Genomic DNA, 18,181 nt, shown 5'->3' with positions numbered 1-18,181 from the left:
CCTCTGCCTGTGTCTCTGCCTCTCTCTCTCTCTGTGACTATCATAAATAAATAAATAAAAAAAAGAATAAGAAGAAAAGTATTTTCACTGACTGAAAGTTATGAACTTTATTTTTACTTGAAAACAATGCATTTCTTTGGTATATATTTTATTCTTCCAAATTTCTTTTATAAAAAAAGAAACAGGGCAGCCTGGGTGGCTCAGCAGTTTAGTGCTGCCTTTGGCCCAGGGTGTAATCCTGGAGACCCAGGATCGAGTCCCACATCAGGCTCCCTGCATGGAGCCTGCTTCTCTCTCTGCCTGTGTCTGTGCCTCTCTCTCTCTCTCTCTCTCTGTGTGTCTCTCTCTCATGAATGAATAAAATAAAATCTTTAAAAAAAAAGACTTAAAAAAATTCTTTAAAAAAAGAAAAAAAAAAGAAACAGGGGATCCCTGGGTGGCTCAGAGGTTTGGCACCTGCCTTTGGCCCAGGGCGTGATCCTGGAGTCCCGGGATGGAGACCCGCATCAGGCTCCCTGCATTGAGCCTGCTTCTCCCTCTGCCTATGTCTCTGCCTCTCTCTCTCTGCCTCTGTGTCTCTCATGAATAAATAAATGGAATCTTAAAAAAAAAAAAAGAAACAGAAGAGTTAAATTATAAACCCATTAAATTAAGAGCAAAAATATGAGTCAAGTAATGAAAGGTGGATATAATGCTGGGAGCATATTTGTGCTAAGGGGAGCTCCTGAAAATGAAACTTCCTTGCCTATTTCAAAGATCAAGAGAAATATGATGGACTATATTTAAGGCATATTATTTGGTTATTGATATGTACACAAAATATAACTTGATAGTCTTTAATTTTCCCATACAAACAAAAAGATAAACAAACCTCTCTTATCCCCATACTATGGAGAGGCACTACTTACTAATTTTTCTGATATTTGAATATTTCTATGTACAAGACTACCTTTCATAAGTTTGTGTTTCATTACAAGAACCAGAACATTCCTGATTTATACAAAGGATTTGTTCCTGCCTTCCCTTGCTATAACACCTGACAGGTAGCTATGGGAGATGTTTTCTGCTCAGTCTCATTGGCTCTATTTGAAGTGGAAGGTGAAGTATTTTGCTCTCAAGGCAAAAGATTTTAGTTTTCCCTCTGTCACTTTCTCTTACACAACGACCTAGTAAAATGGAGTCATGAATTTTGCATATCTCATTTGGATGGATGTGAAGGTAGAAGCCACAGCTTTAGGATCCTAAACCTGCAAGTGAAGTCAGATCTAAGAAGTCAAGTCCTAGTTTTGAGGCCTAAAGTTTTTTTTGTTTTCTCTTTTTGTTGGCCACAGAGCATAACTAGAGAGCCTAACGCTGTGAAAGCTGCCTAAAGGCCTGGCAGCGGGGAGAGTTACTTGAAATTAACTATAAGAAAGTCTAGTCTCCCCAACCACGAAAAAAAAAGCCTCTCTTCACTGGCAACTTGATCAACCTATGTGTAACGGCATCTACATTCAATTTTGCATAAAGTGGCTGATTTCAGAGCAGCCAAAGTAGGAGTGAAATTAACTTGATGAATCTCAAAACAACATTATAGTGGGAAACTGATCCTCATGCTTTTGGTGGGGTAACAAAGATGACCTGAGATGAGATGGATGTGATCAGAAAGAGAAGGACCAATTAAGAAAAAGAAAGAAAAAAAAAAAAAAAAAAGGATGGGTCATGGGATACATTTGCAATGTGAAAAAAAAATAGTTTACCTCTATGGCTTTGTTCCCTGGGGAGTTTAGAGATGCAGAATATAATTCTCCCAACCTTAGCTCACTATCCTCATTGTTACCTCTGATATTGGTTTCTTTCTTTTTAAAAAAGATTTATCTATTCATGAGAGACACAGAGAATGAGAGAGAGGCAGAGACACAGGTAGAGGAGAAACAGGCTCCATGCAGGGAGCCTGATGTGGGACTCAATCCTGGGATTCCAGGATCATGCCCTGGGCCAAAGGCAGGTGCTAAACCAATGAGCCACACAGAGATCCCCCTAATATTAGTTTCTGAAGTAGTCTTGTAGGGGTGGGACCCAGGGCATAAGATGGTCTGCTACTGTCTTTATCCAGGCTCAGAGAAAGGCATCTTATATATCATATGTCAGAAGAGATTGAAGATTGGGTAGTGATGTTTTCACGGGAACTTAGGTCTGCAAGTGGGCTTGTTTAGCTTCCTTTAATTATAAGGTAGCCTAGGTATTAGCAGTTTCCTGGCTCAAGAAATTCCACTAGAGAAAAATTTAGCCCTTAATAGGATTGTTGCTCCATTTAGGCCACCCTACTTCCTCAGTGGATTCCAACTCATGGTTTACTGGTGATTCCTCTTCCAATTCCTTCATTCTTTTAATTCCCATATCAAGTGGCCATCTAAAACTCCTACATCTAAATTATTGCAGAGTGCCATCTGATTCTTTGGGGAAGAAAAGCAGATGGGAATATGTGCTCCTCCAAGTTCATCTCCCACATTCTCTCTATCACATGGATTGAGTGTACAGCATGAGTTCTAACCACATTTTCAGCAAATCCCTTTTCTCTACTTCATTGGCCATAGGATAATTTTACCTGCAGTACAAATATAACAGCAATTTACATTTTCCTCCTCCCAGTAATTGGCTGTAGGAATCAAACTCTCTTACTAAACTATGCTCACTGCATCATAACTTTATCACAGTGCCTGCCTGCAATGTAATCTGATACTCCCCTTCCTGAAAATAATTTTATTCTTGTGCTTACCTTATTCTTTTCAGTACAAACTCCTTTTCATATACTTTCATGTTTTGTTGGATTTATACTGTCCTTTTCCCCTCTTTTCTCAACCGAGTCCAGATGCTGGGGTGGGGTGGGGTGGGATGGGCGTTAGTGACAGTGACGTTAATTCTGTGTTTCTCCTTTTCTAGTGGATTCTTTCCCAGATCCTTGACTCTTGACTTCTCCTCTCTCCTGCTCTCATTCCTGGCATCCCCATCTGCTTTGTCCTTTCTCTCGTTTCCTTGGCCCCATCTCCTAACATCCTCTAAGTAATATGTTTAACAGGAAGAAGGTCTCTGTACACTAGTATTACTTTCTTTCTTGGCTGTATTTTTAGCTTTTGTGTAGTCTCTGAGATTTCTGCTATAACAACATTCCATGGAGGATAGCTGGACACTAGGAAAAGGAGAAGGAAAGTAGGGCAAAAACAGGAAGAGCAGGGAAGGGTAGGGGCCCAAAGAGATCCCAAACAAGCTAACATGGGGCATTAGGGAGTAAACCCTAAAAATAAGCACATCTTTACAATATTTAAGCATTTTTTAAAAAAAGACTTATTCATTTATTTGAGAGAGAGAGAGAGAGAGAGAGAGCGCGCATGAGTGGGAGGGGCAGAGAGAGAGAGAGAGAGAGAGAGAGAGAGAGAGAATCTCTAGCAGACTCCCCACTGAGCACGGAGACCCGCCACCAGGCTCCATCCCAGGACCCTGAGATCATAACTTGAGCAGAAACCAAGAGCCAGATGCTCAACTGACTGTACCACCCAGAAACCCCTATTTTAGCATTTTAAAAATGCTTTCTACATTTGTTACCTGATTTATCTGGAACATAGGTATGCTTTTTCACATTTTGCAAATGAGAAAATTTGGGCTATAAATTAAGAGTAACAAAAATGGTGATGCAGCTTATAATAGTGGATTTGGGATTTGAGGCTTCTGACTTCAGCTCTATTTCTCTGTCCACAATCTGCAGTGCCAGGAAAGGCAAGGGGTTAAATTTAGGGAGAATGCAAGTCACCTTACAATAAACTGTGCTTTTCACAAATTCAAAAAACCAAAAAGTCAAGACTTAAGCTCTAGATTATCATGATTAACTTTCCTGTGGTAACCGGATAATTTAAAAAATTAGGCATGTTTGTAACAGCAGCAAGGAGCAAATTACTTTCCAAATGAGGAATATCCCTAACAGTCAAATTTAGTAGTCAATAGAAGAATGAGTAAAACTGTAGAAGAGTCAATCTGCTTAAAAATAAATATAAGATCAGCTTTTAAAAATTCCTGAGGCATTGATAGCATTAGATCTAATTTCCACGTGAGCGGAAAACTTTGCTACCCTCCTGCATGGAGGCAGGAAGATGAACATAAAGACCATTTGAGGTCCCTTCCAGCAAGGCAAGTGGGGTGAACATATCACTTTTTGTGATCCCCAAATCTTACAGATTCTATTATTCTCTGTCCTTTCTATGCCTTCGTGAACTGCTCATTTTGCTTTAAAGCACCTCCAGAATTGCCAGGGCAGACCTTCAGAGCAGGGAGTTTACTGAATGTAAGGTCTCTAGAAAACAGACTGCTGTGTCACTGCATTTGGAAAGCAATCATTTTAAGATAGTTTTCAGGTAAGCGAAAGAGGAGCACAACAAACGGATAGAACTGCCTCTGTCATCCGATCTCCTACGACCATTCAGATGAGAAGTGTGTTCCTGTTAGGAATCTGAGCAGAGGCTCTGGTCAGGAGGTCTCTATTTTGCTTGAATCCTGCCCCAATTTAAGGGTCAAATTGCAGTTCTCCCAAAAAATTGCTATGTAGCAGGTTGTATCATTTAGAAAATTCCACCAAAGCACCAGAATGTCTGAGATAAGAGAGCTCTTTGTAAATTAAGGAGAAAAATAAAGAACATCAGAATAATCCTATCTCTAACCAAATCTGGATAATGTAAAAGGACTTCCAAATAACACCAATTAACTCCTCCCTTGCCAGGAGTACAAGAATCTGCACTCTTTTTCAGTAAAGCAACTAGCAATCCCTCATGAACTTGCTGTGTAAACTGTGGAAAGGAGAAGAAAACAAAATGGGACTAAATACAGTAACATGAGAAGATGGCAAGGAAATGTCCCACTCTTAAACATCTGGAAGAAAAGAAAAAGATTTGTAATGCCAAAATTTGCTTCAAGAATGTCCTCAATTGGGGCAGCCTGGGTGGCTCAGTGGTTTAGTGCCGCCTTCAGCCCAGGGTATGATCCTGGAGACCTGGGATCGAGTCCCACATCGGGCTCCCTGCATGGAGCCTGCTTCTCCCTCTGCCTGTATCTCTGCCTCTCTCTGTCTCTCTCTCTGTCTCTCATGAATAAATAAATAAAATCTTTCAAAAAAAAAAAAAAAAAAAAGAATGTCCTCAACCCCACCAGGACCCAAAATCCATTGGCCTTGACATCTCTCGCACTCTTCACCTCCATTGTGTCCTTACTTCCCTCCTTTCCCAGCTTCCATTCATGAACCTTGCATACACTTCCTATTTCTTTGCTCCTCTTCACTCTCATACTATTTATCTGGCAAAACCCTAACTAATCACAATAAGTTCTACTGACTTTACACTTCAAAGCGCTGGGGAGAAACGCACAACCATGCTGACTAGAATCAGTTTAAATTTGAAATCACGGACACTGTGGCCCTCCATGTTCCCTGGCTGTTTCATTGTATCACCTGCTCTCCTAGACAGCTAGTTCACACCTGCCTCCCCCTTTTATTCTGCAGGTTACCTTGCTTACTATCTCTTTATATGAATAATCAGAAGCAACTTTCATGTGCTCCCATTACCCCAAATCCCCAAGACTCAGATTTGTTAATTCCTTGGAAGGTGGCACCCAGTGCTCTCTTCACACTCCGCTCTTGTCATTTACTTCACGGGCAGACTATTTACTGGAAGTTAAAACAGCACGAAGATAGCACTGTCCTGGGCATGTTCCCTTGCGCAGTGTCCCTTTGTCTTATGTTGTTGTGTCTCTTCTATCTGAAGTTTCATTTTGTGAGTGCAAGCCTATCTAAACTGGGGGCCAAAAGTTTGTCCCCTGCTTACATTTCTGCTGAACTACATGCAAGTCACATATTGCCTTGGGCCAGTTCTGGGAGGATGCAAGGCATACAGTCTGCTTTTGGTTCTCACTGCTGTTAACGTTGTCCATCTGCCACCCAGAGCCCTGCCCATGGTTTGCAGATACATGTTCCAGGGGTGGGTACATGTTCAGGGTGGGGTCTGACCATACAGGTCAGCACCTGTTGAGCTGACCTGTTGAGCACCATACAGGTCAGCACCTGAGCGTGGCTCTGCTTCCTGCTACCTCCCCTGATGTCTGCCAGAGGAAGAGACCATAGTAGGACTTAGGAAAACAATACTGGGCATATTCATAAGAGCTACTATTTAACAAATACTTTATGTACCAGAAGGCTTACATGCATTAGCTCACTTAATTCCACTGCCACATTCCAAGGTCAGTTTCATTGTCCTCACTTTTGATGTGAACACCCTGCCATTTCAAGGGCCTCAGCTTCAGGTTTGTGGATAGCACCTTCTCTGGCCAGAATATACATTTCCCCAGGCACAAGGCACAGGGTTGTCCTAAACCATTTAAATTTGTATGTAAAGAAAGGAGATATTGCCTCTATCTCAAAAGCAGGCAGAACTAAGTATAGGCTTAGAAATTAACAATTGTGTTACTAATAAGAATACCTACCTAAGTTTCCTCTGAGAATACCTGCATTTAGGTTTCCTCAAAGTGCACTCCATACCCAGGGAGGCTACAAATTTTACTTTTTGTAAAGGATGCTGTTAGGTCATTTCACCGGAACAAAAGTGACAACAATGAGTAGTCAAGTTTGCCCACTTTCTAGACTGAAAAGCTATCTAGCTTTGAAATACTAGCTTTCTTAGATTCTTTAGTTGCCTGCCAAACCCTCCTCCCAATCTTTTAAAAAGCTTGTAAGTTCTGGGCATCTTGTTGAAACCACTACATTAAAAAGATTATAAGACTAAGATTTAGAGAGGGTTAATATCTTGCTCAAAATCAGCCAGGACATGGGCCTAAATCTTAAGATATAAATTCTAAACATTCTCCATCATAGAACGCTGTAAAATTAAGCTGCTAAAAACTCACAAAGACTTGGGCAGCCTGGGTGGCTCAGTGGTTTAGTGCCGCCTTCAGCCCGGGCCTGATCCTGGAGACCGGGGATCGAGTCCCACGTCGCGCTCCCTGCATGGAGCCGCCTTCTCCCTCTGCCTGTGTCTCTGCATCTCTCTCTCTCTCTCTCTCTCATGAATGAATAAATAAATAATCTAAAAAAAAAAAACTCACAAAGACTTTGGGAGACCTTCCTTAATAAGGCCCCAAGGTTCAACATGCCTGTATGTATTTTTAGGTATTTTTTTCTGTAAAAAAGAAACTGGGCCTAAATCTCCATGCAACTGTAGGCTGTAAAAATAAATACTGATCTGTTTTGTTCCTTTAATTCTGAATTCTAGCTCTTAGTAGCTTAGAGTCATAAACAATTTTTAGACATTATTTAGTCCAAATCTGTCATAATTTTTCAGGATAAAGGAAAACTCAGAATAGCCTTATTTAAAACATAGACAATAGCCTTATTTAAAACATAGACATGCTTTTAGATATGATGCTATTTTCACAAACACATTATTGATAAATGAATCTACTGAGACAAAAATAATATTAGAGTAAGATATCTTTGAGGCCACAACTAGTCATCTTTATGTTAAAATTATAGGTTTGAAATATATATTGGGATGAAGGTGAAATAATCTATTTTACAAAGACTATGAAAGTACGATAAAAGTTTTGGCTTTCATACAAGGTTTGAGTTTGTTTTGTAGATTCTTCCTCATAATTAGATTTAGAGTTTAGATTATCTCATGTGACTCCCTTACAAAAACAGAAGTTTTAGCCAAGCACTGACATGCAAAATAAAAAACAAAAAACTTTTCCCTCAGGGTCTAGCCTAGCTATAGTTTTAGCTGGAAGTTTAGTAATGCATCAACACATACACAGTAATTAAATCTAGCTTCTAACAAACTTGAAGTTAAATTTTAATGACCTTTTATAGCTGGTTAATAAGTTGTATGTAAATAAGTCATGGATGGAGACCTTAGTTTATATAAATTTCACAAAACAGCACTTATGGATACACTGCAAAGAAAAGAGGCCTGGAGATCTGTGTTCTAGATCTAACTCTGCCACCATAGATCCTTGGCCATATCAGTTAGCTTCTCTGACCCTCAGCTTCTTCATTGGTAAAATATGCTGGTTACATTTGGTAATTGTAACTAATGGCTGTAGAGTGCTTACGTTCCCAAAGCTCTTTTCCATGCTTGTTCTAACTCAATTCTTACAATTTCATGAAAAAAAGAAGGATAGGTACTATTGCCTGTATTATACAAATGAAAAAACTGAAGCTTACGAAGGCTAAAATATCCAATCAAAGCCACACAGTTTATAAATAGTGGAGCTAGGATTCAGACACCGCCCTTTGGGCACAATTCTGTGTAGGTAGACAACCATGCCTATCACCTCTAAAAGTCCGATATAATAAAGCCGTGTTTAGTCATTACTCAATTATAACCAGACTTTTAAAGGACCTTAAACACTATTCAACAGGTACAACACGTTCTTTAGCCTGCAGGACCGAATGCTCTTGTGATTCCACTGTAGGAGGATCCAATTAAGTGCTAAGTTAATCGCCAACTTTATAGCCAAGCTAATAGAAAAGCCACATTACACTGGCTCTGTCTTGCCAGACCAGCCACTTTGAAGATTTGGTGCTGATTTATGTCCCTTGATACTAGTTGGAATCTCAAGGCTACTGTAAAAAAAAAAAATGCATTCTCTCTCCCATTGTCCTGTTACTAAAATGTGTTAAGTCACGATAGTAGCCAGAGCATTTGCAAGTAAACAATGTAGAATATTCAATTAATTTAAGAAATGATGCTGTTTATGTGTCTCCCAGCTCTTTCCTCAGATATCTGACCCTAGGCATTTGGTAAATCCTAAGAAGCCATTATTTCAGCAGCTCTTGGTTTCTACTTGAAGTCAAGCCAAATATTACATTTGCATGGCATACATTTGTATTTTTCAAAGGGCTTTCACACTGGGTATTTAATTTTATCCTTATGCAACGTTAATGTGTAGGTTGAAATTGTTCTCTGTGGTTTTAAAACAGGTATTTATTTATTTAGTCTCTAATTTTTTGATGGCTTTTAACCCACTGGGGTATTACTAATGTTAAAAAATGAATACAATAGGAGGTCACAGAACTTCCATGTAGAAAATAGAATGAACAGTAACCTGTGCTAATCCCACCTGAAGTTGTGCTTGGAACCAAGGAAGCTACAATAAAATAATAGAGCATTACATTTCAAAAGTTGTAAATCAGCTTTAAAAATATAACCTAGGATCAGTAATCAAATTTAAAAACTTGAAAGGATAGCAAAAAATTGCTAGGAATTGGCAAAAATACCTTTGCAGTAAGAATGCCAAAACACTTAAGGATTCTGAGGAGGACAGAATAAATTAATACTAATTCTTTTTAAAACATAAAATAGGAAATAATTGAACACAATTTTACTCAAACCCATGGATGTTCATTGTAAGAGAAGAGAATGTGGAATAAGGTTAATAGGTGTCATGATTTAATCAATAGCCCTTTTTATAATGAACTTTTTTTTAAAGATTTACCTATTTGATAGAGAGTGGGAGGAGAGAGAGAGAGAGAGAGAGAGAGAGAGCGCAAGTAGGCAAAGTGGCAGGCTGAGGGAGAGGGAGAAGTAGGTTTGCGGCTGAGCAGGGAGCCTGATGTGGGGCTAGATCCCAGGATCCCAGGATCATGACCTGAGCCAAAGGCATTTAACCAACTGAGCCACCCAAATGCCCCTATAATAAAATTTTAAAGGTCATTTGAAAGTGTTAGTTTTCCCTTTTTTTCTTTTTCTTTTTCTTTCCTTTTTTTTTTTTTTTAAGAGAGAGAGAGTGTGAGGCAGAGGGGCAGAGAGAGAGGGAGAGAGAGAGAGAATCCCAAACAGGCTCCCCACTTAGCTCAGGGCCTGACGTGGGGCTCAATCTCATGACCTGAGATCCTGACCTGAGAAGAAATCAAGTCAGACACTTAACTGACTGAGCTACCCGGGCACTTCAGTTTTCCTTTTTATAAAGAAGAAACATATATTAGTATGTACTTTGGAAAAAATACCTGGAGACATATACACCACTTTATTAGCAGCACTTGAAAAGGAGAGACTATTTATTTGTATGGATTTGATCTAATCTGACATGAAAGTTTCTAAATATTCTTGAAACACATGTGGAGTGTTCTCTTTCATAAGACAGTAAACTTAGTGTCCTTTAAAAATTCCAGCTGAAGAGCTACTGATCCACCTGTAAACTTACTTACTGTCCCTTGAGATATTTTAAGTCAATGTGTTTCAACCATGGGCCCATCAAAATCTGGCTTCGTGTCTCTCATAAAAATCTAATGGATGAAGAGAAGGAGGAGAGAAGAGAATAAGATCCAGAAATCACAAGATGGAGAGTAAGGAATTATGGTCAGATTTTTAACTTACCCGGGAACAGAGTGAGTAGCATTTTAAGTCTAATGCCAATTATAGTTTATTTCAGAATATTCAGGACCTCCTAACTATTTACTATCTGGAAAGGCTCCAAGAAAAAGCCTTATTCCGTTCACTAACCCTTTGGGACCATCCTGGCTCTGGGGCTGAAGTTGTTTTCATCTGTCCCCTCTGGGTGCAGTTAAGGGGCCACCTAGTGACTGGACTGGGAATTGCAGCTGTCCAAGAGTGCCTCCCCCACGGACTCCACTTCCCCCCCATGCACTCTAGGATGCTTGTCAGTTCAGATGTGGAATGAAAGAAATGAGATTGGCAAACTTCTCCCGGATGGAAACCACCTTTAACAACCCATTTTGCAAGTCTGTCTCCTTGTCCAGAATCCTCTTTCACGGAGCCTTCAGTTCTTACGTTATCTAACAGGATTACCGAGGGGATAAATTAAGTTATGTAAACACATAAATGTAGTTTTAAAAGTTACTGTTATCGTTTTTGTTAGCCAAACCCTTGGAATAGGTCAACAAAGAGTTTTGTTAAGTGCGAGTGTCATAAAATCAGAGATTTTAAAGTAAGCAAGACTTGCAAACTCTGTGGTTCAGACTCTTTAAGAATGAAGAGACTGGGGCTCTGAGAGGTAAACAGGAGGGACTTCATGGGGGCTGTTCTACTCCCATTCATTTATTTATTGACAGATATTGTTTACTGCATTTCTACTCAGAGCTAAGTTCCAGGGGGGAAGCAAAGATGCTCAAGAAGCACAATATCCAGAGGAGAGCCAGACTTGGAAGCAAGTAAAAACGAGTGGAAGAGTGCAGTGGTGGAGCTGTGTAAAGGACCTGCTTGTGCTAGACCCACCAGAGACGCTGGCACCCTGTAAGACAATGTGCTTTATTTTTTTTAATAAATTAATTTTTATTGGTGTTCAATTTACCAACATACAGAATAACACCCAGTGCTCATCCCGTCAAGTGTCCCCCTCAGTGCCCGTCACCCATTCACCCCCACCCCCCGCCCTCCTCCCCTTCCACCACCCCTAGTTCGTTTCCCAGAGTTAGGAGTCTTTATGTTCTGTCTCCCTTTCTGATATTTCCCACACATTTCTTCTCCCTTCCCTTATATTCCCTTTCACTATTATTCATATTCCCCAAATGAATGAGAACATACACTGTTTGTCCTTCTCCGATTGACTTACTTCACTCAGCATAATACCCTCCAGTACCATCCACGTTGAAGCAAATGGTGGGTATTTGTCGTTTCTAATGGCTGAGGAATATTCCATTGTATACATAAACCACATCTTCTTTATCCATTCATCTTTCGATGGACACCGAGGCACCTTCCACAGTTTGGCTATTGTGGACATTGCTGCTAGAAACATCGGGGTGCAGGTGTCCCGGCATTTCATTGCATCTGAATCTTTGGGGTAAATTCCTAACAGTGCAATTGCTGGGTCGTAGGGAAGGTCTATTTTTAACTGTTTGAGGAACCTCCACACAGTTTTCCAGAGTGGCTGCACCAGTTCACATTCCCACCAACAGTGTAAGAGTGTTCCCTTTTCTCCACATCCTCTCCAACATTTGTGGTTTCCTGCCTTGTTAATTTTCCCCATTCTCACTGGTGTGAGGTGGTATCTCATTGTGGTTTTGATTTGTATTTCCCTGATGGCAAGTGATGCAGAGCATTTTCTCATGTGCATGTTGGCCATGTCTATGTCTTCCTCTATGAGATTTCTCTTCATGTCTTTTGCCCATTTCATGATTGGATTGTTTGTTTCTTTGCTGTTGAGTTTAATAAGTTCTTTATAGATCTTGGAAACTAGCCCTTTATCTGATATGTCATTTGCAAATATCTTCTCCCATTCTGTAGGTTGTCTTTTAGTTTTGTTGACTGTATCCTTTGCTGTGCAAAAGCTTCTTATCTTGATGAAGTCCCAATAGTTCATTTTTGCTTTTGTTTCTTTTGCTTTTGTGGATGTATCTTGCAAGAAGTTACTGTGGCCAAGTTCAAAAAGGGTGTTGCCTGTGTTCTCCTCTAGGATTTTGATGGAATCTTGTCTCACATTTAGATCTTTCATCCATTTTGAGTTTATCTTTGTGTATGGTGCAAGAGAGTGGTCTAGTTTCATTCTTCTGCATGTGGATGTCCAATTTTCCCAGCACCATTTATTGAAGAGACTGTCTTTCTTCCAGTGGATCGTCTTTCCTCCTTTATCGAATATTAGTTGACCATAAAGTTCAGGGTCCACTTCTGGGTTCTCTATTCTGTTCCATTGATCTATGTGTCTATTTTTGTGCCAGTACCACACAGACAATGTGCTTTAAAAAGCACACAGAATAGGGGCTTCTGGCTGGTGCAGACAGTTAAGTGTCCAACTTTTGGTTTTGGTTCAGGTGTTGCTCTCAGGGTCATGATCTCAGTCAGGGTCATGAGATCGTGTTGCTCATCAATGCTTAGTGCAGAGTGTGCTTAAGAGTTTCTCTCTCTGGGCAGCCCTGGTGGCACAGCGGTTTAGCTCCGCCTGCAGCCCAGGGCGTGATCCTGGAGACCCGGGATGGAGTTCTATGTTGGGCTCCCTGCATGGAGCCTGCTTCTCCCTCTGCCTGTATCTCTGCTTCTCTCTCTCTCTCTTTTTCTCTCTTTCTCTTTGTATCTCTATGAATGAATAAATAAAATCTTAAAAAAAAAGAGTTTCTCTCCCTTTCCCTTTGCCCTTCCTACCCACACTGAGGGTGCGTGCTCTCTCTCAAATAAATAAATACATCTCAAAATAAATACAAAAATAAAAAATAAATACATCTTTTTAAGAAAGCACACAGAATCAACAAAATGTATAGCCATACAAAGGAATATTATTTAGATTTAAAAAGGAAGGGAATTCTGACACATACTACAACATAGATAAAACTTGAGGACATCGTTCCAGTCACAAGGGGACAAATGCTGTATGATTCTACTTATATGAGGTATCTAGCCAGATTCACAGAGATAGAAAGTGGAATGGTGGTTGCCAAATGCTGAGGGAGGGGTAGATGGTTAGTTACTGTTTAATGGGGACTAAATTTCAGTTTGGAAAGATGAAAAAGTTCTGGTGATGGCTGCACAACAGTGTGAATGTATTTAATATCACTGGACTGTATGTACACTTAAAACTGGTTAAGATAGGGATCCCTGGGTGGCGCAGTGGTTTGGCGTGGGTCTTTGGCCCAGGGCGCGATCCTGGAGACCCGGGATCGAATCCCACGTCGGGCTCCCGGTGCATGGAGCCTGCTTCTCCCTCTGCCTATGTCTCTGCATCTCTCTCTCTCTCTGTAACTATCATAAATAAATAAAAATAAAAATTAAAAAAAAACTGGTTAAGATAGTAAATTTTATGTTATAAATTTTTTACCATGTAAAAAAAATTACATAGAATTATCACCTCCCACAAGTCAGAATGGCTAGCATCAAAAAGACAGGAAAAAACCAGTGTTGGTAAGCTTGTGGAGAAAAGAAAACACTCGTGTGCTATTGGTAGGAATGTAAATTGGTGCAGTCACTATGGAAGAGAGTGTGGAGGTTCTTTAAAAAATTGAAAATAGAAATACCATATAAACTGGTAAGTCCACTGCTGAATAGCCATTTTCTTTCATTTTATTTCTACCCACAGAAAATGAAAACACTAATTTGAAAAGATACATGTACCTCTATGGTTATTGCAGCATTGACAACAGCCAGCATATGGAAACAACCTAAGTGTCCATTGACATACGATTGGATAAAGAAGATATAGTATACATATACAATAAAATATTACTCAGCCATAACAAAGAATGAAATCTTGCCGTTCATAACAACATGGATAGACCTAGAGGGTATAAAGCTAAATGAAATAAGTCAGAGAAAGACAAATAGCATGTAATTTCACTTATATGTGGAATCAAAACAAGCAAGCAAACAAACAATAGAAAAACACTCATAAATACAGAGACCAAACTGGTGACTGCCAGAGGTGGGTAGAGGGATGGACAAAATAGGTGAAGGAGATTAAGAGGTACAAACTTCCAGTTATAAAATGAATAAATCATGAGGATGAAAAGTATAGCACAGGGAATATAGTCAATAATATTGTAATAACTTTGTATTGTGACAGATGGTAGCTACACTTACCATGGTGAGCATTTGAGTATAGAATTATTGAATCACTATGTTGTACACCTGTAACTAATATAATACTGCATGGCAACTATACTTCAATAAAAAAAAAGTTGCGTTGCACACAAACACGAAAAGTACACAGAAATCAATGAGAATGAACCAAGTATAATTCCATACAATATGATATGGAACTCTCACAATGTTGAGCAAAGAAAACCAGACACAAATGGAGGCAGACCATCTGCTTTCTATATAATGCATGTATTAAGAGTCAGGGTGGTGGTCACCTCTTGGGGAGGCAGAGACAGGACAGCACGGGCTTCCAGGGATCTGGTGATGTTTCTGTTTCTCAATCCAGGAAGGAAAGCTTATTTTGTAAAAATTAATTGCACTGTATACTTATAATTTATCCAGTTTTCTGTATGTATACTAAAACTCAAGTTGTTGCTGTTGTTGACTTATGGGACATAGACAAACTAAAGAAGAATTGGTAGGATAGTAAAGGGACTTCCTTCATAGAAGGAAAGGTTGAATATTTTCAGGGTGGTCAGAGTAGTTTGAAGTCTTCAAATATCTGAAAAAGTGGCATGTGGAAGAGGAAGCCAATTTTGCTTATTATATCCAGAGGGGTAAAACTTGGAAGTGATGGGGAGGGGGTAGAGGAAGACAGAACTCAGGTCATTATAAAAGATGCTTCAATTGCAGGTTAGAATGGGATCTCTCAAGAGATCATACAGTCAAGTGGAATGAGCACTGACTTCCAGGCCAGCTGGAATTGGACATGAACCCTGGCTTTGCCACTTTCTTGGAACTAAGTATGTCACTCTATCGAGTCTCAGTTCCACAACTGTAAATTAGGGTTAGTGCTAACTACCTTGATGGGTTACTTTCAGGATTAGTGATAATGTATACAATATGCCTAGAATAGGTCTTGGCCCATAGGAGGTGCTCAATAAATGGCAGAAATTATTTTCAGTAGAAAGTTCAATAGAGGAATGAAAAATCAAATTAAATGTAAAACATGACATAAATTTCTAAATATCAGTTCCTTTCAACCCCAAGAATCTATGATTCTTTATATCTTTCTTTGTAATTTTCTCAAGGTCATACAGCTTTTAGGTGGTGAGGCCTGCTTTCTCTGAGATGGGTCTACTCTTGTGGGCTGCCTTGGGCAGGGTTGCTAGCAGTAAGTCATTGCCCATCAGGGTCAATTAGATAATCACATCAGCAATAGACCCTGGGGATAGGATGCTCTGGGAAAGTTCAAAGAGGGGAAAACCTGGGAAGGTTGTTCAAATGGTGAGCTACACACAGAACAAGTTACAGCTTGAGGATACCATGGACCTCAGCGTGTGAGGGGGTACATGGAGAATTGTCTTTTAAAAAATAGATTCAAGAAAAAATGTGAAAACAGGCTTAGCCTGTCTCACCATTTTTTCAGGTGTAAATAAGAGATATCACTTTGAAAACCAGTCTCTTCAGTTGTAGGCAAAAGCAGTGTACTCAATCTGCAAAGGCAAGACAAACCTGGGTTGGGCTGAGTTTTCCCAAAGCCTCCTTTTCACCCTGCTTCTTCCCGAAGGAAATGACTTGCTGGAGTGGGGCTTCTCAGATTTACTCGAGGCTCCCTGCTGACCTCTGTTGAATATTTCCGCCTCAGATTTACCCTGGAAACAAGGAGAGCTCCTGTGACAAGAGACCTGAAGAAACAAACACCTAGAAAAAGTCTCTTTGTCTCAGGTATCACACACTCGAGACAGGCTGACCCTTTGAACTTGTGTATTTTCTACAGGCTGCTCAAATGTTATATCTTGGCCCATTCAACTTTCGGTGTGAAATAAAAAGTAAATAGTATGAATTTAGCTCACTATAGCTTTGGCCTTAGCCAAAGGAAAGAAATACCAACAGCTTCCTTTGGCAAGTAGCAACTTATTTTAGCGTTTTCCCTCTTCAGACCAAAGCCCTTGGTAGAAACCAACGTTGCAGCTCAAGCCCACACAAAAACCTCAGATTTTAGTCATATGTCTCACAAGGATATTACATCATTTCTTAGTTTACCAAACGGAAACAATGGCAGGCTCAAAATTACTAACTTGAGGGGAGTGTAATGAAAAGACTACAAAGGTAAACAGGGTTTGGGGGGGAAGCAACAAGGGATAGTATCCTAGGGTGAGTAGCTGCAAGCAAAGGAAATGGAGTACAGTAGTTAGTTACAGCAGTGGTTCTCAAATTCTGTACCATCAGAATCTCTTGGAGGGGGACCCCTGGGTGGCTCAGTGGTTGGGCACCTGCCTTTGGCTCAGGTTGTGATCCCGGGATCCAGGATCAAGTCTTGCATCAGGCTCCCTGCGAGGAGCCTGCTTCTCCCTCTGCCTATGTCTCTGCCTCTCCCTCTCTCAGTCTGTGTCTCTCATGAATAAATAAATAAATCTAAAAAAAAAAAAAAAAGAATCTCTTGGAGGACACAGATTGCTGGGCCTTACCCCAGAGCTTCTGTTTCAGTAGGTTTGAGGCAGGACTAGAGTAACTATTTTTCACATTCCCTGGTGATGGTAATGTTGCTGGTTTGGGGGAAAACTGTGGAGAAGGCAGTTTGACTTGAGCTGTGCCCTCCATAGGGGGTTCGGGCAACCTGAAGAGACCCAGCAGGGAGGATGCTGAACCACCTTCTCTCCAAACCCCTCTGTGGTTCTACTTTAATTAAATTCAACCAGCAGCTAACAGGCAAGGGAGCCCATTGATGTTCAGAAAGCTCAGCCTCCAGAACACGGATCAGATTGGAGAGTGGATCTGAAGGAGTAAATGGAAAATATCTAGCTCTTCGACCCCAAAATATCTTCAAGTACCTCACCATTTTTTTCAGACTATCTTATATTTCTATCGTACTTTCCAGTGTACATAGAACATTCATATACATGATGTAATGATTCTCACAGTCACCCCCCTACAGGGTTGGTGGGAATGACATTTCTGCTCATTTGTGAGTAAGGCAACTGAGGCTCAAAATTGGTGAAAGGCTGCACATCTGATAAGAGCTGGAATTTCTTTTTTTTTTATTTTAAGATTTTATTCATTTATGAGAGAGAGAGAGAGACTGACAGAGAGAAGAGAGAGAGAGAGAGAGAGAGAGAAAGGTAGAAGGCCCCTGCACAGTGAGGAGCTGGATGTAGGGCTGAGATCAGGACCTGAGCTGAAAGCAGAAGCTTAAGCAACTTAGTGAGCCAGCCAGGCACCCCAAGAGCTGGTATTTCTTCTTCTTTTCTTTTTTTTAAAATATATTTTATTTATTTATTGGAGGGAGAGAGAGAGAGAGCGAGTGAGCACAAGCTGGGGGGAAGAGAAGAGGGAGAAACAGTCTCCCTCTGAGGAAGGAGCCCAACATGGGGCTCGATCCTAGGACCCTGGGATCACTCCCTGAGCCAAAGGTAGAAGCTCAACCACTGAGCCACCGAGGTGCCCCTTGATTTGGAGGCTTTAAAGAAGACCATAAACTACAGCTCTAAGCCCCTCTATGTTCAGAACGTTTTGAGAAACAGTCACACGAATTAGACATGTTGAGAGAGAAGTGTTACCTTTGGTGGGAGTGAGGCCAAAGTGGAGGAGTCACATGTCAGAGCTTACAACCACACTTCCTAATACTCTGCCCTAGACTTCCG

General features: G+C 40.4%; 1 protein-coding gene across 4 annotated transcripts in view; it reads right to left on the bottom strand.

The window, feature by feature from the left end:
- The window catches only part of LOC129506342 (cytochrome c oxidase subunit NDUFA4-like), a 42,492-nt gene that overhangs the window by 13,000 nt on the left and 11,311 nt on the right, over nt 1–18,181 (bottom strand). Inside the window, exons 2-3 of one of the 4 annotated variants that reach the window (XR_008663743.1) lie at nt 16,053–16,192; nt 12,539–13,043 (exon numbers count right to left, since the gene is read on the bottom strand). The exons of 1 other annotated variant lie outside the window; for it this stretch is intronic. The gene's annotated coding sequence lies outside the window, so the exon portion shown is untranslated. Of the gene's footprint in view, nt 1–12,538; nt 13,044–13,110; nt 13,704–16,052; nt 16,193–18,181 lie in introns of those variants that run through there. 2 more of the 4 variants (XR_008663744.1, XM_055320000.1) reach the window with 2 other exon arrangements.

The sequence above is a fragment of the Nyctereutes procyonoides genome, unplaced genomic scaffold (assembly GCF_905146905.1).
Source record: "Nyctereutes procyonoides isolate TBG_1078 unplaced genomic scaffold, NYPRO_anot_genome, whole genome shotgun sequence".
Lineage (NCBI taxonomy): Eukaryota > Metazoa > Chordata > Mammalia > Carnivora > Canidae > Nyctereutes > Nyctereutes procyonoides.
This window is presented reverse-complemented; position numbering and strand designations above follow the sequence as displayed.